Source organism: Cervus elaphus, chromosome 15, assembly GCF_910594005.1.
Source record: "Cervus elaphus chromosome 15, mCerEla1.1, whole genome shotgun sequence".
In the NCBI taxonomy this organism is placed as follows: Eukaryota; Metazoa; Chordata; class Mammalia; order Artiodactyla; family Cervidae; genus Cervus; species Cervus elaphus.
Window position 1 is genome coordinate 48,971,618 of NC_057829.1, and position 16,270 is coordinate 48,987,887.

Sequence of the window (16,270 nt, forward strand, 5' to 3'; positions counted from 1 at the left end):
CATGAATTTGTGCAGACTCCAGGAAATAGTGAAGGACAGGGAAGTCTAGTATGCTTCAGTCCATGGGGTCACAAATAGACACAATAATGTGTCACAATAGTGAGTGATCAACAACAACCTGAAGTAGCAGCCCATTTGACTCTGATTTTTTTTTTTCCATGTATAAAGCATAACAAAGATCAGTTGACATCATATACTTGGAAACCCCAAGAAATAACTCCAGCATTTTCTTAAATTCACTTGTCAACATTCAGCCCTAAGTCAGAGGACACATATATTAACAGCATGCCCTTTTGTCTTTTAGAATCCTGATATATTATTGGAAATAATGCTTGGCTGTTTGGAGGGGGAGCTAATGAATCCTGAGTGTAAATAATTATTCATTAAAGATGTATTTTAAAGAAATAAAAAGTTAAGTCATGTGTACATATTTTCTATATTCAATTCTTCATTTAAAAAAAAAATTCTAATAAATCTATAAATTGGCATCAGCCTAAAATTCACACCATAGACCTGCCTGGGTGATAAGTGTACATATCTAAGAATAAAAGTTATAAGGCTAATAGATATTCTGTGTGTGTACACACATGTGCTCAGTCATGTCCCACTCTTTGGACCCCATGAACTGTAGCCTGCCAGGCTCCTCTGTCCATAGAATTCTCTAGTCATAAATACTGGAGTGGGTTGCCATTTCCTACTCCATAGGATCTTCCCAACCCAGGGATTGGACCTTTGTCTCTTGTGTCTCCTGCCTTGGCAGGCAGATTTTTTTTACCACTGTGCCACCTGGTAAGCCCAATAGATATCCCTAGGCTAAAATATCAGTTTCTTCCTTAAATGTAAAAAAAAAAAAAAATCTCATTTAGAGCAGTCAAATTCCTAGGAGTCAACTATTCGATTAGTTTTTGCTGTTCCTATGAAAAGTATTTAGGCTTCTGGGTTAGTAATATGGCTAGTAATGTCAGAATTTGTTGCGAGATATTTGATTTTTTTTCTGACATTTGAGAAGTGCAGTTTGGAGGATCTTCTCTGTAGTTTAACTTTTTTTCTTTTTTTTTAAAGTATAGAACACAGATTACTTCTAAGTGTAAATTAGGTTGCATTCCAGTCACTTTAAATAGTTCTTACCAAATATTTTACCAATTACTTGATCCAATATTTTACCCACTTGCTTTACTAGCAATAGCTCTTAAATGGTTGAAAACCACTTTTGTGTTTGCTGGAATAAATGATTGATTACTGGTCTAGTTGGTTTACATGAAAAAAAAAAAACAAACCTAAAAAATGGATAAACCTTATGATGTGCACTGAGTGAAGAAAATAACATTATTTTTAAGCTGAATGGAGGAATTTTGCAGACAGAAAGGCTAATGGAAAGTTTGTGTAGACAAGTATTTATAGGTTACCTAAAGTTGTAGGTCATGATATTATTTTGTCGAATATTAGTGAGAAGACTTAATGATGTGAACATTGACCTTTTCTTTGAAAGGCTTAATTGAAATCATGACAAAAATATTTTTAGTATTAATCTATTTTTCTGAGCTAATTTAAGTAGCTGGTGTATCAATGAGATCCCAAGAGAAGGGGAATACTGACCTAATAAGACTAAAATCAATGAGCCAGTGTGATGAATGTTTAACAGTACTTGATGTAATGAGAGAAGTAAAGACAGAGGTTACTGCTTGAGAAGCAAAGTGTATTGACTTTCTAAGGATCTTTGAGCATCATTTCCTTTTTGCTCCAGCTTATAGACTAAGCATCTCTAATTCCTATGCCATTTCACGCTAGCGATAAGGCCATCTTCCAGATTTGTGGTAAATGATAATAATGACTAATGACTATTTAGATTGTTCAATTTGTCATGAACTGTGCTAAATTCTGCAAATATATGAACTTAAATCCTTTCAGATAGTTACCACTGTAATGGTCATTTTATAAATGAGATCTCTGGGATACAGAATTTAAGTGACTTAGCCTTATATAGATAATAAATTAACAATATTTTCTTTTGAAATCATATATCTTTAATTAAAGGATATTTTATAAATCACAGAATGACCAAACTTTATTCTTCATCATCATTTTTAACAGATCAATCCATTCTTGAACATTCTGTGAAATAAGAATTTTAGTTTTACAGATTTAAATACTTACAGCAAATATTTATTCATCAAACATTATATTTTTATTGGCATGTGGAAAAAATTAGATATGTTTAGTTGCAAAATTAGGCACTTATTCTAGTTATCAATCACTGCATAACAAAGCACCAAAATTTAGTGGCTGCAAATTACAATCTTTAAATTTGTTCATAAAGCCACAATTCTGGCAGACCTGAGGGAACACCTCATTCCTGCTCTGCACAGCATCAGATAGGACATTTTGGCTAAGGGCTGTGTGTGTGTGTGTGTGTGTGTGTGTGTGTTCTATCGTTTTAGTCATGTCTGATTCTTTGCAACACTATGGACTGTAGGCCACCAGGCTCATCTGTCCATGGGATTCTCCAGGTAAGGTTGCTGAAGTGGGTTACCATGCCCTCCTCCAGGGGATCTTCCTGAGCCAGGGATTGAACCCACATCGCTTATGTCTCCTACATTGATAGTCAGGTTCTTCACGCTAGCACCATCTGGGAAGGCCAAGGGCTGGGTACCACTTTCCAAATAGTAAACTTAGCAAGTTGATTCTAGCTGTGGGCTCCAGCTCAGTGAGGGCTGTGAGCTGGAGGCTTTATTTCTACTCCATGTAGGTTTTTCCTGGGCTATTTGAGCTTCCTCACATCAAGGTGCTGGCTTCTAAGAAGAAGCTTCCCAAAATAATTAGACAGAATGTTTATGAACTAGACTTGTAATTTGCAGGGTCACTTCTGCTGTAGTCAAAGCTCTGCCAGATTCAGGTAGTAGAAATATATGCTATGTTCTAGTGGGAAGACTGTAGAAGTCATCCTGTTCAAAGAGCATAAGGGAAAGGGCATTTTACTGTCACCATCGTAGGAAAACAAAATCAGCTAGTAGTGGCATCAGGTTTCATGTGCTCTTTTATATGCCATTTTGGACCCACTCTGGATCCCTAGGGTCAAGAAGCGTAGCTAGTTTTTAAGCTTCACTTTCAAATTGCTAAGTTTATGTCTGTATTTTTTCTGTTTTCTTTCTTCTTCTTTTTTTTTTTTTTCCTATTTTTCTTTGCTGTTTCCATGCTGTGCTAAAATTTCTGGAATTTCAATAAATAAGATCTTGCAAGAGAACTAACTATTTATGTCAGCTAAACAGGACATGATGACTCTAATTACATGCTTGCTGTTCCTTTCCAGAACTAATTCTTCAAATTTTGAAAGCTTTGACACCTGCCTACCTTCTGGGTTGAGTGAAATTTTCTAATTTTCTCAGTGGTATTCCTGACTTGAGAAACCATCCTTAGTTCTACCACCATGTAAGCAGATTTTATCAGCTCAGAAAAAATTTAAAAGGTAGTCTAGTACAGTGTTTAGCCCCATGAATAAAGGTATAATAAAAACTAATATGAATTTGATGTCTCAGGGGCACTAAAGCAATTTGTAGCCCTGAGTTAGTTATGGTGTATTTATTAATTAGGTAAATAGCCACTGAACCCTCTTCTGTTTAGTCACCAAGTTGTGCCCAACTGTTTTGGTACTCCATGGACGATAGCCTGCCAGGCTCCTCAGTCTATGGGACTTCCCAGGTAAGAATACTGGGTTGAATTGCCATTTCCTTCTCCAGAGGATCTTCCTGACCCAGGGATTGAACGCATGTTGCCTGCACAGGCAAGCAGATGCTTTATGACAGTGACCTAGTATGTGCTAAACTCTATTTTAATAGAGATGTAAATTTGGATAAGATAAAATTCTTCTGATAGTATACATTTCTTCTTATTTTCTGACTCTCTTAAAGTTGTTATGCCTATGTGGTTGAAGATTTCTAGTATTATGGAAAACTGCAGAATTTGTAGAGTGTAGGGTCATGGCTCAATGTCTCAATTTTCTATTTAAGACAAAGACAGTAAATCCTTACATAATTTTTTTCAGTGGTGAACAGTTGCATACACTTTGGCTAGTTGGATTTATTGATGAGGTAATTGTCCCTGGTTCAGTTCAGTTCATTCAGTTCAGTCGCTCAGTCGTGTGCTACTCTTTGTGACCCCATGGACTGTAGCACGCCAGGCCTCCCTGTCCATCACCAACTCCTGGAGTTTACTCAAACTCATGACCATTGAGTCAGTGATGCCATCCAACCATCTCATCCTCTGTCGTCCCCTTCTCCTCCCGCCTTCAATCTTTTCCAGCATCAAGGTCTTTTCAGTTGAGTCAGTTCTTTGCATCAGGTGGTCAAAGTATTGGAGTTTCAGCTTCAGCCTCAGTCCTTCCAATGAATATTCAGGACTGAGTTCCTTTAGGATTGACTGGCTGGATCTCCTTGCAGTCCAAGGGACTCTCAAGAGTCTTCTTCAATACCACAGTTCAGAAGCATCAATTTTTCGGCACTCACCTTTCTTTAAACTCCAGCTCTCACATCCACACATGACCACTGCAAAAACCGTAGCTTTGACTAGACAGACCTTTGTTGGCAAAGTAATGTCTCTGCTTTTTAATATGCTGTCTAAGTTGGTCATAACATTTCTAACAAGGAGCAAGCATCTTTTAATTTCATGACTGCAGTAACCATCTGCAGTGATTTTGGAGCCCCCCAAAATAAAATCTGTCACTGTTTCCACTGTTTCCCCATCTGTTTGCCATGAAGGGATAGGACCAGATGCCATGATCTTAGTTTTCTGAATGTTGAGTTTTAAGCCAACTTTTTCACTCTCCTCTTTCACTTTCATCAGGAGGCTCTTTAGTTCCTCTTTGCTTTATGCTGTAAGTGTCATCTGCATATCTGAGGTTACTGATATTTCTCCCAGCAATCTTTATTCCAGCCTGTGCTTTATCCATTCCAGCATTTCTGTACTCTGCATATAAGTTAAATAAGCAGGGTGACAATATACAGTCTTGACATACTCCTTTCCCGATTTGGAACCAGTATGTTGTTCTAACTGTTGCTTTCTGACCTGCATACAGATTTCTCAAGAGGCAGATCAGGTGGTCTGGTATTCCCATCTCTTTCAGAATTTTCCACAGTTTGCTGTGATCCACACAGTCAAAGGTTTTGGTGTAGTCAATAAAGCAGAAGTAGATGTTTTTTTGGAACTCTGTTGCTTTTTTGATGATCCAGCAGATGTTGGCAATTTGATCTCTGGTTCCTCTGCCTGTTCTAAATCCATCTTGAACATACGTAAGTTCATGGTTCATGTAGTATTGAAGGCTGGCTTGAAGAATTTTGAGCATTGCTTTGCTACCGTGTGAGATGAGTGCAGTTGTGCAGTAGTTGAGCATTCTTTGGCATTGCCTTTCTTTGGGACTGGAATGAAAACTGACCTTTTCTAGTCCTGTGGCCACTGCTGTTTTCCAAATTTGCTGGTCTATTAGATGTAGCTCTTTCACAGTATCGTCTTTTAGGATTTGAAATAGGTCAACTGGAATTCCATCACCTCCACTAATTTGTAGTTATACTTCCTAAGGTTCACTTGACTTCTCACTCCAGGTTGTCTGGCTCTAGGTGAGTGATCACACTATCATGATTATCTGGGTTATGAAGAGTTTTTTTGTATAGTTCTGTGTATTCTTGCCACCTCTTCTTAATATCTTCTGCTTCTGTTAGTTCCATATCATTTCTGTCCTTTATTGTGCCCATCTTTGCATGAACTATTCCCTTGGTATCTATAATTTTCTTGAAGAGATCTATAGTCTTTCCCATTCTATTGTTTCCCCTTATTTCTTTGCATTGATCAATGAGGAAGGCTTTCTTATCTCTCCTTGCTATTCTTTGTAACTCTGCATTCGAGTGGGTATATTTTTCCTTTTATCCTTTCCCTTTCGCTTCTTTTCTTTCTATTTCTTTTTATTTTTTTTCCTTATTTTATTTTTTCATCCCCATTTATTTTTATTAGTTGGAGGCTAATTACTTTACAATATTGTAGTGGTTTTTGCCATACATTGACATGAATCAGCCATGGATTTACATGTGTTCCCCATCTCGATCCCCTCTGCCACCTCCCTCTCCGTCCCATCCCTCTGGGTCTTCCCCCATTATCCAGAGTGAAGTAAACCAGAAAGATAAAGACCAATACAGTATACTAACACTTCTTTTAAGGCCTCCTCAGAAAGCCATTTTCCCTTTTTGCATTTCTTTTTTGGGGAAGGTCTTGATCCCTGCCTCCTGTGAAATGTCATAAACCTCTGTTCTTAGTTCTTTAGGCACTCTATCAGACCTAATCCCTTGAATCTTTTAGTCACTTCTACTGTATAATAATAAGGATTTGATTTGGTCATACCTGAATGGTCTAGTGGTTTTCCCTACTTTCTTCACTTGAAGTCTGAATTTGGTAATGAGGAGTTCTTGATCTGAGCCACAGTTCTATTCTGGTCTTGCTTTTGCTAACTGTATAGACATTCTCCAGCTTTGGTTGCAAAGAATAGAATCAGTCTGATTTCAGTATTGACCATCTGGTGATGTCCATGTATAGAGTCTTCTCTTGTGTTGTGGGAAGAGGGTATTTGCTATGAGCAGTGCGTTCTCTTGGCAATACTCTTTTAATCTTTGCCCTACTTCATTCTGTACTCCAAGGCCAAATTTGCCTCTTACACCAGGTATTTCTTGACTTCCTACTTTTGCATTCCAGTCCCCTATAATGAAAAGGATATCTTTTTTTGAGGGTCAGTTCTAGAAGGTCTTGTAGATCTTCATAGAACTGTTCAACCTTAGCTTCTTCAGCATTGATGGTTGGGGCATAGGCTTGGATTATTGTGATACTGAATGATTTGCCTTGGAAACAAACAGAGATCATTCTGTCCTTTTTGAAACTGCATCCAACTACTGCATTTTGGACTCTTATTGACCATGATGGCTATTCCATTTCTTCTAAGGGATTCTTGCCCGCTGTAGTAGATGTAATGGTCATCCGAGTTAAATTCACCCATTCCAGTCCATTTTAGTTTGCTGATTCCTAAAATGTCAACGTTCACTCTTGCCATCTCCTTTTTGACCACTTCCAATTTGCCTAGATTCATGGACCTAACATTCCAAGTTCCTATGCAATATTGCTATTTACAGCATCAGACTTTACTTCCATCCCCAGTCACATCCACAACTGCATGTTGTTTTTGCTTTGGCTCTGTCTCTTCATTCTTTCTGGAATTATTACTCCACTTATTTCTGGTAGCATATTGGGCACCTACTGACCAGGGGAGTTCATCTTTCAGTGTCCTATCTTTTTGCCTTTTTTCATACTGTTCATGGGGTTCTCAAGGCAAGAATACTGAAGTGGTTTGCCTTTCCCTTCCCCAGTGGCCCACTTTTTGTCAGAAATGGTTAGAAATACTATATGGTTTAGAAATACCATATTGTTTAGAAATACCAAATGGTTAGAAATACCATAATATTAATGTGATAATATTGACATATTAACTATGTGTTTAGTATATATATTTTCTTTTATGTATTGTGTCATGCAGTGTTCTGCATTTTGGCATTAGTTGCTTACCAGATTTAGTCATCTAGTAGTTAGAATCCATACTTTAATGAATTCTTCCCCATCCTTGTTTAAAGTCTTGGGTTATGTCCCAAGACTATCTTAGCACAAATGCTTCCATTATAATCTCTGTCATAAAGAACTCTACTTTTCATGTAACTGTCAAGGAGAGCTCTACTACTTTATTTATGCTGCTCTCCCCTTCCAGGGAAGCTTTCTCAATTATTACAAGAGTGGCGGTTATTTCCAGTGATGTATGACACTTATAATTTCCTGTTGGCTCCTACTCATTAAATGTGTTACAATCTGCGAAGTCTCTCCTCTCTTGTCTTTTATGAAACTACTGGTTCTTCTCCTCTTGATGGCCATAGATTTCCCCTCTCAAATCTTTGGATTTTTTTTCCCCCCTAAAAAGTATCTCTGTGCTTGGATTCATTTATTTATTCTTAAATATTTGGAATATTCCAGATTTCTATCTTTTGAAGCTTTTTGCCCCCCCCTTTTACTGTAGTTTTCACTGAGATTCATTAAGCCTACACCATTGTGTTCTTTACTCTCTGAGCAAAGAATGTGTTCTTTTTTCTCTGATCGGATGTTGTAGAAGGGTTTTCTGACTTGAAATCTCTCCTGACTTCCAAGCTTACATTTCTGTTTTTCTGGATAGTTTTCCTATACACCTGACAGATGCCTCGTTATCCTCTCTAGTACATTCTGATGCATCCACACCTACTGTCATGTTACTTGTGAGGTCTTGGTTGATTTGGACCTAGACTTCAATGACCCCTGCATCTCAGCTCAATCTCCAAAGACATTCTCTGCGTTATCTATGAAATGTTACTTCATTATGTTTGATGCCTAGTTTACTACCAAAAAGATCTTCCCTGGCGCTCAGATGGTAAAGAATCTGCCTGCAATCCAGGAGACCTGCGTTCGATCCCTGGGTCAGGAAGATCCTCTGGAGAAGGGAATGACAATCCACACCAGTATTCTTGCCTGGAGAATCCCATGGACAGAGGAGCCTGGCGGGCTACAGTTCATAGGGTCACAAAAAGTCAGACACGACTGAGCAACTAACACTGTTCCACTGCTGCTTATTGCCAAAATACGCCTTAAAGTCGTACCCTCAACCCTGAACCCATAAAATTAGAATACCATTCTGATATGTTTTTTCACTCTTTAAATAAAGTTTCAATATTTTCCATCATATGCCAAATGAGTTTCAAAACTTTTGAGTATAGTCTTTAAAACTTTACATCTGACCATTTTCATTCTCTTCTAAATAGCATAAAGCAATTTCTCCAGAAACAGAGTTCTGCATATAACCTGGATTTCTCTGAGAATTAACCTCTCTTTTCTCCACTTTGTTTCATATATTAAACTTATAGCTTTTATTCAAGCTTCATCAATAATATGCAATAATAGGTCCTTAAAATTGATTTTCTCTCTTATCTGCATGTGTTTCTACCATAAGCACTGAATTCCCCATTGTGTTGCAGTCATTCACCCTCTTCTCTTTCACTAGTATATTAGCTCTTCAATTTCCTACTTATTATTATATCTTAAGCATAACCCATTCTTTTCACATAGTAAATGTTCAGAAATTATTTGAATTGAATTAAAATTTCAAGTCTTCTTGAGAGTCCCTTGGACTGCAAGGAGATCCAACCAGTCCATCCTAAAGAAGATCAGTCCTGGGTGTTCATTGGAAGGACTGATGCTGAAGCTGAAACTCCAATACTTTGGCCACCTCATGCAAAGAGTTGACTCATTGGAAAAGACCCTGATGCTGGGAGGGATTGGGGGCCGGAGGAGAAGAGGATGACAGAGGATGAGATGGCTTGATGGCATCACTGACTTGATGGACATGAGTTTGAGTAATCTCCGGGAGTTAGTGATGGACAGGGAGGCCTGACATGCTGTGATTCATGGGGTCGCAAAGAGTTGGACACGACTGAGCAGCTGAACTGAACTGAACTGAAAATTTCAAGAAACACATATTGTACACTGAGAAGATACTGGATATAAATAGGAATAAACATGGCTTCTGCCTTCTCACTCACAATGAGAGTTTATCATAAGCATGCATATGTAAAGAATATATAATTATTTAATACAAATATGTTTTATCCAAATATTAGCTTATTAACCATGGTATGTATATATGTGTGTGTGTATATGTGCATATATATATGTATGTATATAAACCTTTTAATTCACTTTTAATGTTTTCCAATTAGAATTGCAAGCATATTCTATTCAACCATTGTTTAATCAAGTAGGAATCTAATAGGTAGTCTGGATAAAGTAAGCATATGTCCCAATTACCATAGAGAGGTATTACAGTTGTTTACAGCCGTTGCCCCAGCACATTGTTTGCAATGCTTCCTTCTCATTTCAGTAATGTTTCAAATATTAAATTATATCCTTCTCAGCCTTTAGGCCAATTATTCTCAAACTGAGTCCTACAGAGCTCTTTTAGTGCCAGCAAAGTGATGAAAAAATAAGGAAACAATTGGCAACTCTCAAACTGCCTATAATCTTTTAATGAGAAGACTGTCAAAGTAGATTGAAGGCGAAAATGATAAATAATATATCTTGGTCAAAATATTGCATTTTCTGCCAATTTATTTCCTCCCATCAACAGTCACACCTATAGGCCACTAGTAGCAAATTATCAAAGAAACTTCAGAATTAACTTGGGGAAACAATAGCTAAACACCAAGCAAACAAATAAAAATTGGAATTCTAGAGTGAAAGTGTATTATTGTATTATGGTAATTCTGAAAGGTTATGTGCAATTATAAGAGAGAAAAGGAATCATTCACTTTTTTCCTCTTTGGTCAAACTTCATGTTTGAATAGACTCAACTGTATATAACTCCATTTATAGACAATGTGAAAATATGTTTAATTGTGGAGCAGTTAATGAATAAGAAATAATCAGGGGAATTAAGTTTATTAATATTAAAGGGACAAAGTCATGATTCTTCGCAATAATAAGACAGAAGTCTAACTTTTCTTGTTGAAGAATTTGTTTAAAATATTATTTCAAATTAGCATAGGAGATATGTTTTCCTATGAAACACTGAAAAAGAGAAAAGACACAAAATCATTTGACTTGGACTTGATATTGATAACTACATAAGCATTTATTCTTGAACTATCTGATGGCTTACTAAATTATGTAGAAATACTTTGCAAAGTTGTTTCTTATAACAATATAAGGGAATTTGTAAGAACTCAAAGTACAGCTTGAAGCCTGTGTGATGGGAATGTTGCTTACTGTCTCAAAACAGTTTAGGTTTCTCATCTATAAAGTGGGGATCATACTATCTAATATATGGGATTTTTGTGAACACTACTAAAGATTTGTGAAGCACACTTAAATTGTTCGTAGCAAATACTAAGGATTTAATAATATTTAGCTAGTTCTATTATTATTGTCATTTCCTATGGAACTTCATCACCTGACTGAGTATTTACTCAGAAACTCATGGGACGAAGTGGCTGTTTCAAATTCATTTTTAATTGAATTACTTTTTAACTGAAATTCCAGCTTTAAAAAATGTTATATACATTGATAGTCCTAATTTATTCTTATTGTGCTACTCCTAATTAATTCAGCATGACTTTGGTTCTTTAAAAAAAAATGTTAATACCTGGAATTCCCTGGTGGCCCACTGGTTAGGACTCAGCAGAAAGCCTTTGACTGTGCAGATCACAACAAACTGTGGAAAATTCTTAAAGAGATGGGAATACCAGACTGCATTACCTACCTCCTGAGAAACGTGAATGGAGGGCAAGAGGCAACACTTAGAACTGGACATGGAACTATGGACTGGTTCCAAGTTGGGAAAGGAGTACATCAAGGTTATAATTTGTCACCCTGATAATTTAATGTATATACAGAGTACATCATGTGAAATGCTGGGCTGAATGAAGCATAAGCTGAAATCAAGATTGCCAAGAGAAATATCAATAACCTTAGATATGTAAATGACACCACCCTTATGGCAGAAAGTGAAGAGGAACTAAAGAGCTTCCTGATGAAGGTGAAGGAGGAGAGTGAAAAAGCTGGCTTGGTTAAAAAAACTAAGATTATGGCATCCGGTCCCATCACTTCATGGAAAATAGATGGGGAAAAAATGGAAAGAGGGACAGATTTTATTTCCTTGGGCTTCAAAATCACTGCAGATGGTGACTTCAGCTATGAAATTAAAAGAGGCTTGCTCCTTGGAAGAAAAGCTATTACAAAGCTAGACAGTGTAATTAAAAGCAGAGACATCACTTTGCTGATAGATGTCCATTTAGTTAAAGCTATGGTTTTTCCAGCAGTCATGTATGGATGTGAGAGTTGGAGCAAAAAGAAGACTGAGTGCCAAAGAATTGATACTTTTGAACTATGGAGCTGGAGAAGACTCCTGAGAGTCCTTTAGACTGCAAGAAGATCAAAACAGTCAACCCTAAAGGAGATCTGATCCTGAATATTCATTGGAAGGACTGATGCTGAAGCTGAACTTCCAATACTTTGGCCACCTGATGCAAAGAGCCAACTCATTAGAAAAGACCCTGATGGTGGTAAAGAGTGAAGGCAGGAGGAGAAGGGGAAGACAGAGGATGAGATAGTTGGATGCCATCACTTACTGAATGGACTTGAGTTTGAGAAAACTCCAAGAGATAGTGAAGGACAAGGAAGCACTGGCATGCTTCAGTTCATGGGGTCATAAAGAGTTGGACACAAGTGAGTAACAGTTGTGGCACACTCGCTTCTTGTGTTGAATTAATTATGCAATATATTATTGCTGTGGGAAGAGGCAGCAGCTGATGCAAAATGCCACAACTAATACTGTGAGCCAAAAATATATCAATGCATCAAATTTTGAATGTCTGTGGGGAGGTAAGTGTCCTGCTCCAGTTCCCTCTCTCTCTCATGTTTTCTTTTTATAAATATAAAAACAATGGTTTCAGGGTCGGTCCTAAGATGGCAGAGGAGTAGGACAGGGAGACTGCTTTCTCCCCCACAAGTTCATCAAAAGATCATTTGAGTGCTGAGCAACTTGCACAGAACAACTTTTGAACACTGGTGGAGGACACCAGGCACCCAGAAAGGCAGCCCATTCTCTTCAAACAGAGGTAGGACAAAATTTAAAAGATGAAAGGAGAGACAACAGAGTTAGGGATGGAGACCATCCTGGGGAGGGAGTCGTGAAGGAGAAGGTTTCCAAACACCAGGAAACCCTCTCACCAGTGGGTCTGTGGGGAGTTTTGGAATCTCAGAGGGCAACATAACCCAGAGGGAAACAAACAAACAAACAAACAAACCCCACAGAATACGTGCCTTAACCACAACTCCCAGTGGAGAAATAGCCCAGAAGCTTGCGTCTGCCACCAGCAAGTGGGGACTGAACAGGGAGGTGCAGGTTGCATGCTTAGGGTAAGACTGGGCCTGAATGTCCTGAGGACAATCTGAAGGAGCTAATGTGAACCAGCAACCCAAACTGTGGGGTAGTCAGAGAGAGAGAGAGAAAAAAAAAAAGAGAGAATTTTCCTGCGAAAGCTCTAACCTAAAGCACGGCCTGGCCAACTCACAGAACAAAGGATTGAGTGAATTCCAAGGGGGAGCTAGCCGGCTGTGGACCGGCCCATTCCCCCCACCAGAGGCAGACAGACAGGTGGGCAACAGTCAGAGCTGGAAGACTAGAGGCAATCTCAACCCCAGAGATGGCATCCTCCACCAAACTGTGAGTGGGCTTCCAATTGTTAACCAAGTCTTCTTGGGATCCTGGATGGTTGACATCTGCTAGGAGGGTCGCAGCCTGAGATCAGCTCCCTAGAAGAGACACATGGCACACCTGAGATGGCACTTTTGCAACACACCCAGGAAACTGAGTGGCTGGGACCAGGGAGGTGATTAAAAGGCACAGCTCACCTGGGACAGTGCGCTTGCCAAACACCTGGTCGCCTGAGCTCCTCAGACCTGGGAAGGGCACAAAACTCAGGCCCAACTGCGCCTGTGCCTTTGTGGAGTGCCTGAGAACCTGAACCTGAGCAGCTTAGACCTGGGACGTGCACACAACTCAGGGCCCATAGACTGTTCCCCTTCAGAGCAACCTGGCACCTGAGCAGTGTAGACCGGGAAAGCACATGCGCCATGAGCTGGGGCAAACCCAGTGAGGTTCATACACTGTGAGCACTCCCCACACATGCCAGTGATATTTGTTTGCAGGGTTTCTCCCTCCCCACAGCACCACTGAACAAGTGAAGTGACCACCTTTGCCCCCTTGTGTCAGGGGAGAAATCAGACACTGAAGAGACTTGCAAGCAGAGGAAGCCAAACTAAACAAAGAGGGAATTGCTTTAGAAATGACAGGTGCAACAGATTAAAACCCTGTAGCTGGCATTGATTAAGCATTGGAAGGTGCCTATAGACCTTGAGAAGAAGTATAAACTGGAACAAGGAACTATCTGAAACTGAGCTGACCTCACACTACCCTCAACAGCTCCAGTGAAATGCCTAGATATATTTTTACTACTATCATTTTTTAATTTTTAATTTTCAAGTTCTTTATTATTCCTTTAATTTTCATTTTTATAACCTACCTTGCAAAAAAAAGACCCTATTTTTAAAGCAAATTTTATAGTATATTTTTAAATAATTTTTGTGATTAATTTTGTTTTGTATTTTTAATATTGTATTTTTGAGTCTAACCTCTACTCTAGATTTTTAATCTTTGTTTTTTAGTATTTGTTATCAATTTTATATCTTTAAGAATCTAATCTTCAGTACCCAGTTTACTTAGGGGTGTGATTACTGGCTTGATTGCTCTCTCCCCTTTTGACTCTATCTCCCTTCCCTTCCCTCAAGAAGACTTGAGGCTACTGTAAGAATAAGACTGAAAGCCAGAGGCAGGAGGCTTAAATCCAAAACTTGAGGACACCAGAGGATTCCTGACTCTAGGGAACATTAATCGACAAAAGCTCATCCAAAAGCCTCCATACCTACACTGAAACCAAGTTCCATCCAAGAGCCAATAAGTTTCAGAGCAAGACATACTACACTAATTTTCCAGCAGGGCAGGAACATAGCTCTGAACATTAAAATACAGCTGCCCAAAGTCAAACCAAAGCCATAGACACCTCAAAACTCAGTACTGGACACTTCATTGCACTCCAGAGAGAAGAGATCCAAATCCACCCACCAAAACACCGACAAAATCTTCCCTAACCTGGAAAACTTGACAAGCCACTCGTCCAACACCACCCACAGGGAGGAACCTCCATAATAAATAGGAACCACAGACTTCCAGCAAACAGAAAGGGTACCCCAATGAAAAGGCAGAGAAATATTCAGCAGGTAAAGGAACATGATAAATGCCCACCAAACCAAACAAAAGAGGAGGAGATAGGGAGTTAACCTGAAAAAGAATTCAGAATAATGATAGTAAAGATGATCCAAAATCTTGAAAATGAAACGGAGTTAGAGATAAATAGACTAGAGACAAGGACTGAGAAGATGCAAGAACTGTTTAACAAGGACCTAGAAGAAATAAAAGAGTGTCAATAAATAATGAGTAATGCAATAAATGAGATCAAAAGCACTCTGGAGGGAACCAAAAGTAGAATAACTGAGGCAGAAGACAGGATAAGTGAGGTGGAAGATAGAATGGCGGAAATAAATGAAGCAGAGAGGAAAAAAGAATTAAAAGAAATGAGGAAAACCTCAGAGACCTCTGGGACAATGTCAAACACTCCAACATTCAAGTCATAGGAGTCCCAGAAGAAGAAGACAAAAAGAAAGGCCATGAGAAAATACTTGAGGAGGTAATATGTGAAGACTTCCTTAAAATGGGGATGAAAATAGCCACCCAAGTCCAAGTCCAGAGAGTCCCAAACAGGATAAACCCAAGGTGAAACACCCCAAGACACATATTAATCAAATTAACAAAGATCAAACACAAAGAGCAAATGTTAAAAGCAGCAAGGGAGAAACAACAAATAACACACAAAGGGATTCCCATAAGGATAACAGCTGATCTTTCAATAGAAACCCTTCAGGCCAGAAGGGAATGGCAGGACATACTTAAAGTGATGAAAGAGAAAACCCTACAACCCAGATTACTATACCCAGCAAGGATCTCATTCAAATATGAAGGAGAAATCAAAAGCTTTACAGACAAGCAAAAGCTGAGAGAATTCAGCAGCACTAAACCAACTCCTCAATAAATGCTAAAGGGTCTTCTCTAGACAGGAAACATAGAAAAGGTTTATAAACTCGAACCCAAAACAACAAAGTAAATGGCAATGGGATCATGCTTATCAGTAATTACCTTAAATGTAAATGGGTTGAATGCCCCAACCAAAAGACAAAGACTGGCTGAATGGATACAAAAACAAGATCCCTATATATGTATCTACAAGAGACCCACTTCAAAACAAGGGACACATACAGACTGAAAGTGAAGGGCTGGAAAAAGATATTTCATGCAAATGGAGACCAAAAGAAAGCAGGAGTAGCAATACTCATATCAGATAAAATAGACTTTGAAATAAAGGTCATGGAAAGAGACAAAGAAGGACACTATATAATGATCAAAGGATCAACCCAAGAATAAGATATAACAATTATAAATATATATGCACCCAACATAAGAGCACCACAATATGTAAGGTAAATGCTAACAAGTATGAAAGGG

The 16,270-nt window shown here is 38.5% G+C and overlaps 1 protein-coding gene across 1 annotated transcript in view; it reads left to right on the forward strand.

Moving 5' to 3' along the window:
- PCDH15 (protocadherin related 15) overlaps positions 1-16,270 on the forward strand; it is a 1,264,171-nt gene that overhangs the window by 847,261 nt on the left and 400,640 nt on the right. The window lies entirely within an intron of this gene.